This window comes from Rhagoletis pomonella, unplaced genomic scaffold, assembly GCF_013731165.1.
Source record: "Rhagoletis pomonella isolate Grant_MI unplaced genomic scaffold, Rhpom_1.0 Rhpom_scaffold_00035, whole genome shotgun sequence".
Lineage (NCBI taxonomy): Eukaryota > Metazoa > Arthropoda > Insecta > Diptera > Tephritidae > Rhagoletis > Rhagoletis pomonella.
In genome coordinates, this window is record NW_023458589.1 from 304,744 (window position 1) to 313,636 (window position 8,893).

The 8,893-nt window shown below is 37.2% G+C and overlaps 1 long non-coding RNA gene across 1 annotated transcript; it reads left to right on the forward strand.

The window, feature by feature from the left end:
- The first annotated feature begins 5,651 nt into the window (after positions 1 to 5,651).
- On the forward strand, positions 5,652 to 7,929 carry LOC118749710. The gene is made up of 7 exons (XR_004994269.1): positions 5,652 to 5,955; positions 6,039 to 6,269; positions 6,341 to 6,583; positions 6,650 to 6,796; positions 6,861 to 7,015; positions 7,071 to 7,218; positions 7,302 to 7,929. It is a non-coding gene; the product is annotated as an uncharacterized LOC118749710 (long non-coding RNA).
- The last annotated feature ends 964 nt before the right edge of the window (positions 7,930 to 8,893 follow it).

Consider the following 8,893-nt stretch of genomic DNA (forward strand, 5'->3'; position numbering starts at 1 on the left):
CAAAGAAAAAAATCACACTTCTGCGCAAAAGAAAGTGTAAATAAGCAATGTCAGCTGTTCGCTGTTTGACATTCACAGTGCTGCCACTTGAACGAATATGTAGTGTTAAGTCCCAACGTTGCATTTGCGCAACTTAAAACGTTAATCAACTAACTTTGCTAAATATCAAAAGAAAAGTTTTGCTAAATACATACTAAATACATACAGTGTAGTAAAACAAAATGTTGATTCCAAGACCATTTTTCTATTTTTGAATCAAAATTATTTTTAATTGATTTTTAAAAAACCGCCAAAAACATTTTCTGCATTCAGGTCAAGAAGAATATATATAAATCAAAAATTATTGTGAATATATGTACACAACATTTTAACGCAACCAATTTTTGTACAGCTATAATTGTTTTTAAGTTACATTTTTCTAAAAGCTGTTCAACATATCCGAAATCCCAAACGTTGCGCAGACGCAACGTGCCGGGCTTAATGGGTTAAGAAAACAGGTCGGAATATGATCAGGTCCAGGTCTAAGTGACGCTTTTAAGGTTTTTAAATAGTGATTGGACAAAGCTCGTACGGATAGTATCCACTTATAGGGAAGTCTACAGAATAATTGGACCTAAAGAACTGGGCAAACATGTTGGCAATGAGTTGGCTGTCGCTAGACACAGTGTTGCGATACTGCATAGCGGACGGAAAACCATATACTTTACGCTTTGAATTTATGAAACCATAAAATGATTTAGGATTGTTAATTAAATTATTTTTAATCTATACAGGGTGTCCCAGAAGTAACCTGCCAAACTTTAGGGGAAGGTAGGTGGGGGGGTTAGCTCTCTGATAAGCAAAAAAATTTCAGGTAAAACTGTCACCGTTTTTGAAGTATTTACATTTTTTTTAATTAAAAAAAAATAGTGCCTTTTCATGTATTTTCTTTAACTGCATCTACAAACCAGGCTATACTTAATAAATTTTATGTAAAATACTTCCAGATAGTTGCTTCTGCATACTCAAATGCAATTTACTTAAAATATATTACGGAACCATCATAAAATAAGTACTATTTTGGGATTTTTAACTTCTTGATATTTTCTTTCCCAACTTTGACTATCTGTGGTGAAAAAAATGTACTGACCTATGACTTTACATAACATAAAAAAATTGGTCATTTAATAAGGAATTCAGAAAGGTGCCACTCTTACTATTTCGAATAGAAAAAAAAATTATAGCCGCTTTTGTGGGCGAAGGACTGAGACACGCTAGAATGTATTTAATAGATTTAAATTTAAGTTGCTCTTGTTACCGACTAATGACATGCTAAATAATACAAAGGTACATTATTACATGCCAGGAATTTATGTTACTTACCGGAATTAGTGAAAGTGGATTTTATGAAATTGGACCTTTCGAGCATTGTGTTATTAATACTATGACAAAGAACCCGCAGTATGAATATGCGGATATTCACCTAATTTACGGTGAAGCTTGCTGTAATGCCAGAGCTGCTCAAAGACTCTATGCAGAGCGATACCCCTCTCGTCGGCATCCGGGTCGTGAAGTATTCGCCCGGACCCATAGAGAAATATATGAAGGTAAGTGATTTTTACGCCTTTCTAGTGTGCTTGCTTGTTAACTATCATTTTTCACTTTTTTAAGGTCGCATACCTGGAAGGCGTGGCGGCGAAACAGGACGTCCTGCAAGGGTAGATGTTGAAGTTGTGTTAGAGGAGGTGGAACTAGGTCCATCGACTTCAGTGACAATGATGAAAAGACGGACGGGAATACCAAAAGCTACAATTCACAAAGCTTTAAAAGACCACCGATTTCATACCTACCACATTCAACGTGTTCAGACTCTACAAGAAAGAGATTACCTGTCGAGGGTTAGATTTTGCCGTGAAATGTTGCAAATGCATGAATCAGACCCCAAGTTTTTTAATAAAATATTTTGAAGCGATGAATCTCATGCAAACGTGATGGTTATTTTAATTTACATAACCTTCACAGTTGGCAGATAGACAATCCTCACGAAAGGAGAGAAGATCGTTCGCAGTACCGGTACAAAATAAATTTATGGTGCGGTATTTGTCAGATATTGGGACCTGTGGAACTACCGGCAACGCTCAACTCTCACAGTTATTTAGAGTTGCTTCAGAAACGGCTTCCAACTCCAAGATGTACCCTTAAACCTGCGGCGAAGACTATGGCTTCAAAATGACAGGTACCCTGCTCACTATGGGCGAGAATTAAGAGTTCATTTAGACGAAACTTATCTTCGCCGATGGATTGGACGATACGGGCCAATCACGTGGCCCGCTCGATCGCCAGACCCGAATCCATTAGATTTTCTCGCTGGGGCTGTCTTAAGTACAAAATTTATTCAAAAACAATGCAAAACGAAGAGCATTTGCGGGAACAAATAAATGGAGCTGCTGCTGAGATAGCCCAATTGAGTTTAAGATCTCTAAAAGCGTCTTTTCTTAAAAGGTGCCGAGCTTGTATTAGAGTAGAAGGTCGCCAATTTTAGCATATTTTATCAAGAAATTAATAAATTTTTCTTCAAACAACTCGTGTATATTTTATTTCACGTGAACCCATCCTTCACAAAAAATATTGATAGATATAGCTCTTGTTGTAGACTCTAGTCCGAATTCCAGTAAGTAACATAAAATAATGTCAGGAGCAGGTAATAATGTACCTTTGTACTATTTAGCATGTCATTGGTCGGTAACAAGAGCAACTTAAATTTTTATCTATTAAATACATTCTAGCGTGTCTCAGTCCTTTTTTCTATTCGAAACAGTAAGATTTCTGAAATCTTTAGTAAATGAGCAATTTTTTATGTAATGTAAAGTTATAGCTCAGTACATTTTTTTTCACTAGAGATAGTCAAAGTTGGGGAAGAAAATATCAAAAAGTTAAAAATCCCAAAATAGTACTAATTTTATGATGGTTCCCTAATATATTTTAACCACATTGGATTTGAGTATGGAGAATCAACTATCTGGAAGTATTTTACATTAAAAATTTACTAAGTATAGCCTGGTTTGTAGATGCAGTTAAAGAAAATACATGAAAGGACACGATTTTTTTAAATAAAAAAAAATTGTAAATATTTAAAAAACGGTGACACTTTTACCTGAAAATTTTTTGTTTTCCAGAGAGCTCACCCCCGCACCTACCTTCCCCTAAAGTTTGGCAGGTTACTTCTGGGACACCCTATATAAGAAAAACTTGGTTCCTCTTACTTACTAGTAACCTGCTTTTAGCTTTCTGTTAAATTTAAGTTTTTTTTCCAAGGTGCAATTGACGCTCAGCGTGGCTCTTTCTAAGGTACTATGCGGCAAAAATGATATAACCAAACAGTTTTATGTGACCTTATAGTATGGTTCCTAAGAGAGCAACGTCAAATTCTATCACACTTTGTTGTATGCATTTTAGGCATTTTTATAGTAACAATTTTCTTCTTTTTTTTTTACATATACATATATATATATATTCTCTTTTTATAAATTTGTATACCTTTTTTTTGGTTTTTCGGAAGTTTTAATCTTCGATAAATTTTCTTTTGATTGCTTCTGCGGACTCGCCCAACGTTGCAGCAGGCTTGTGTGTGGCACTGCTGTTGTTGTAGTCGCTGGTGTTGTTGGTTGTTATTGTAGCCGGCGGTTGCTTGCTGTAGCCGGGTGTTATGGCGGTGTTGCTACACCCCGCCGCTGTGACCGCTGCTGAGGCGGTTATTGTTGCTGGGCGCGTTGTCGAACCCGCTGCTGTAGCGGTTGTTGCCTTCGCGCGTGGTTGCTGGCGCGGTTGCAATAGCCGCCGACGTAGCGCGTTCTTACTGTCGCGCTCCGTGGTACCTGCTGCTGTGGCGGTTGTTGTTGCTGGGCGCGTTGTCGAACCCGCTGCTGTGGCGGTTGTTGCGCTGAGCGCATTGTCGAACCCGCTGCTGTAGCGGTTGTTGCGGTCTTCGCGCGTGGTTGCTGGCGCGGTTGCAATAGCCGCCAACGTAGCGCGTTGTTACTGTCGCGCTCCGTGGTACCCACTGCTGTGGCGGTTGTGGTTACGGTGTGTGGAGTGAGACTGCGACTGACTGTAGCACTGGTAGTGGCTATGGGGTGCGCACCAACCGCGCTATTTCTCAGGCCAGTAGGGCAGTGGTGGTTGTGGCCCTACTTGCTTTGCCTGTGTCGCTGTTGCTTTGGCGTTCTGTATTTTCTTACACGCTGTGGTTGGTTTGGTGGTTGCTTTTCCTTTTTGCGTGCGTTCCTTCTAGATGTTGCTTATCTTTTAGGACACCTGCTTCCCATCTAACGCTTGACAAACTAACGCGGTTGCACTCGCTCGCGACGACTGCACTCTCCTTTTCCTTTTCTTTGAAACTGATGTGCAAATGGTCGCTATGGTGTTGCCATCGGGTTTTTATACCTTTGCACTGCGGGAAATTAGTTATTCCCGTTGGAAGAATAACGGGCACTGCGTAATTTGGACTGGTTCCGTTATTCTTCCACCGGGAATTTGCCGCAGTGCTAGGAGGAATGTCAAAAGAATGTTCGAGGCTGTCTGGGGTTACCATAACCCCGTTGTGCAGTTCCGAACCGGTTCATTTTTCACTTTTGGTTTCCGTGTATTTACTACGGCGGATGAACAATTATCGGGTGAAACTCAGGATAAGGCAGAATATTGTTGGCAGTGATAGAAGTGAAAATCAAAATGGAATCTGATAAATGTAAAAAAAGAACGTATGCTACTTGCAAGTTATAAAATAGATGTAAATTAAAAAATTTTAGCAACACACAAAATAGAGCTTCTGCACGAGCGTTTGTGTGGTTTTTCACTTTTCCTTTTCGTTTGGCACAGCCAGATTCTATTTATTTGTACACCGTAGCAAATTTTCCCCACCGTCTCACCATGGATAAAAGTTACCGGTTGGCACAAATACTATATCGGAATATCGATAATGTTTCCGCCAGAATGTTTTAGTACAAAGGGAAACATAGCTGTCAAATTACCAAGTTATCGCAATAGATGCCAAGATATAAGCCCTGATATGTATTGTGCCCCCACATTCCAACAGATGTGTCAAGTTATAAATTCCATCCTGTGAAAACGGCAGTTACAGACAGCTGTCACCAACTATCACTAGCCTCCGCTGGTAAACTTTTATTAACCAAAAAAAGTAAGCGAACAGACATGAGGAACTAGTGACAATTAGCGACACCCGTCTGGAGGGAACACAGCTATCGCAAAATGGCAGACATTCCATGCAGTTTTGGTGTTGCATACGCTCTAGAAAAATTATCAGATGGTGAAATTTATGGCACGCTACCGGGTGCGCTATACGCTTAAGAATTAAGTATTTATATTTTGTGCGGCGAACAGTAACCCATGAACGAAAGACACAAGATCACGCCTTAAGGAAAGAAAGAAAAAAGTTATTTTCTAGCTGTTGAAATCTCGACGCCATCTTTGTTGTAAGAAGTAAACAACGAAGAGAACAAAAAAAAACGCGTAATTGTTGAACGCATGAATAATCATTTTTATTATGCAAATTCTCCTATAAATCATGTCGTTGTGTTAAATTATTCTTTACCTTATGTGTGCACACGTTGTCACAAGCGAAAATTAAGAAAATTGCAATAAAAAGTCAACACCAAATTGTAAACAACGAACAAATGTAAACAAACGGCTTATGTCAAAATCGCCCTACTTTTTTCATAAGTGCGATTATAACGGGCCACTCTTCTGCTGTCGTGATCTTGTCTTTTTGGTTCATGACAGTAACCCATAACAAACAATTGAATTTGTGAGTGCCGGCTGATCTCTGGGCTAAGGTGAAATGCAGAGACAAATGTCTCGTTATTTCAGCGAAAAACTACTTGGTTCTGTGGCATCGAGCGAGAGTAATGAATGGTGTGTTGATACTAACGCTGGCATTTTCTATGCAGATGACTAGACTTGGTGAGTTTTTATTTTTTTAAAGTACCTTTAAAAAATTGTAAGCTTCGCTCTTTCTTCCGACATTCTCTACTTGACCTCGCTAGCTTGCTTTCCATCTGTTTTAAATGAATTTTTCGTGCAAAATAGTCATCCTTTGGAGAAAAAGCATTTACTTAAAAAATCAGTCGAAGAAGAATATCGTAACTGGACATCGATGTCAAATGGCTACGACAATAAATCATATTATGTGGCCTAGAGCAAGATCACTTTTCCTTTGTTTTCTTTTCAATATGATTTGGGAAACGGAGACCGTCAATACAGTGGCATATATGTATGTAAGTGCGTACTCGTCATACAAAAGTTGTTTGCTTTCAATTTAAAACATTTAAACAAACTTGTGTTATAGAATCTTGGAGGACATTAGTGCACGCGCTTTTTCAGCACCGACTGTTTCTACAATGAATTCCCCAATGCACCTGCAACTTAGTTTGCCAATCGCGCCCTCAATAGTAGCAGGTAATGTGGTGGGTGCTGTTGTGAAGGGTTATTCATTGACACCACAAAAAGAGATACAAAACTACATCAATGCTGTTGGCATAATACTCGCTGCTCTGCTTAAGAAATATTGGAATGCAAATGAACACCATGGGTAAAATTGCCTGTTCTGTTTGGTATTATTTTCAAAGGGATGTGTAAACATATACCCTTATTTCAGTGAGCCGCTGATATGTGTCTTCAGTTGGTGCTGCCTTGAGTAAAAACTGTGAAGAATCGCTGCAAGAAATTATGTAAGACAATGCAGACAAATTGGCGTCACTTACTAACGAGGAAACAGCGGAAACAAAGATGAGGAATTTGCAGGGTGAGTTGAGTTTAGCGGGAAGTTTAGTACCTTTTTAAAACTCTTATTACTTTCTTGTACGTAGATTGCATATAATATTTGGCTAAATATCGGCATTGAAAGCACAAAGATCACAACGAAAAACAACCACGCCAAAGAGGAGTTTTATGTGCCTAGTCAAGCATTTTTAACATCGCTAATACAAATTTTCCCAGCCATTTTCTAGCACATACAACAAAGGTGATGTAAGCCATAAAATATCAGTGAATTCAATTTCTAAAAAAAATTATTGCAGATTTATTTAATCTGTCTTTGTGCTGAGGAATGGGGTCTGCATACCCGTGCAAACTGATGCCGTTCCCTATATAATGTTGTCTCTGTCGGATTCATTGCTAACGCCATTAAACGATGGCATACTCGATTGTATGGATCTCATACAAAAGGTATTTTATTGTATTTAGCTACATTTCAACTATAAGAAAATTATTTTATGACATATATATATATACAATAACAATCGCAAAAGTTTATTGGTAACAACTGCGGGGGTAAATGAGTCATTGAATTCGAATGTCTTCACTGGGCGCTTGGCGGTTACTGCTTTACTACATCGATTCCAAGAAGTTTTGAAGCGTTCCAATGACGACGAACGGCTGATGGGCGCCGTGCAAGGGTCACAGTAGCTCATTCCGGGGTATTGATCGTAATTATCAGTGAAGTGCACGGCTTCCAAATGCGCATTAAGTCAATTCAAGAACCAGTTTGATAACAAAGAAGTATCATACCACAACATTACCGGCACCCTGACTCTTATTAAATAAGTACCAAATAAGTAAAGACATATCGTCTACCCGATATTACTTACAGTGGTCCACGAAATAATAGGAATGCGATATTTTAACAACTATTACTACACTTTTCGAAATTTAAAAAGTTAAATACGGCATTAATTGTAATTCTTTCCTGTAAATTTGTTGGGGAAAGAAAAAACAACAAAAAAAGCGAAAGTAATGCCGAAGTTAACTTATACTATTTCGGAAAATTTAGTGCTAACTTGACACACGTAATAACATGGTTCTTTTGAGTCACAACAAAATTGTATTCAACTATCAATCATGATCAAAATAAATTTTTATATGGAAGAAAATGCACAACACCCCCTGCAAAATAAGTATTAAAAATCAACGGTTATTAAATAATTAATGGAAAAAATTTCCATGAAAATAATTGTGAATTTTATATTAGAACAAGGTGTACACTAACATTTCACACTGATTGTATGTATTTCAGTTTCACTAGAGAATTTCTGTGGCCGATAAAGAAACTATTCAAATTAAAGTAAACTATTTAGCTCCAGTATTAACTGTTTTTATTAATTCCTCTTTGATAAATAATTATATGTTAATTTATAAATAATAATTTTCAACAATTTTTATTGAGCTCGAGGCCGTTTTTAATGAAAAACTTATTGTGGAAAAGCAACAATAATTTTGAAAAAATGGTAGAAGTGATAGCTATTTCGGAAATCACCACATTTCCTCATCAGACTTCTTTCAGTAGGATTCGAACCGACGATCCCACAGACTCAGCCAGTTGCCTACGTACTGTGCTAAGTTAGCTTTGCAAATTATCGTTGCTTTTTCCCCACTTTTTCGTTAGCTAAGCGAACACAATCAAGCGCAGCTATTCCGCTACGATTTACACTTGATCATGTGGTTGTTTTTTTTGTTGGTTTTTGTTAATAATTCTATTTTTAGAATGTTTAACTTTTAGGTGTGCTCGTCCTTAAGTTTGTTTTTGTTCAACAATTTTTATTGAGCTCGAAACCGTTTTTAATGAAATAAATAATAAATATGTAAATTTTATGTTTTCATTTTATTTATTGCAAAAACTATATGGGTTACTAATGCTAATTTTTTATAAATCAAAATTAAATAATTCATTAATAAATAATTAATACGGCGATTTTTTTAAATATTCGAAATATTTTTCATGCTATAAATTTTTGTTATTAAGTATGGTTTTTATTTTAACAAATACTATACAAATCCAAGTTTCATACTCATTATCAAAACTGCAACCTTTTTAATAAGAACTTCTAAAAAAAATTCTTGTATG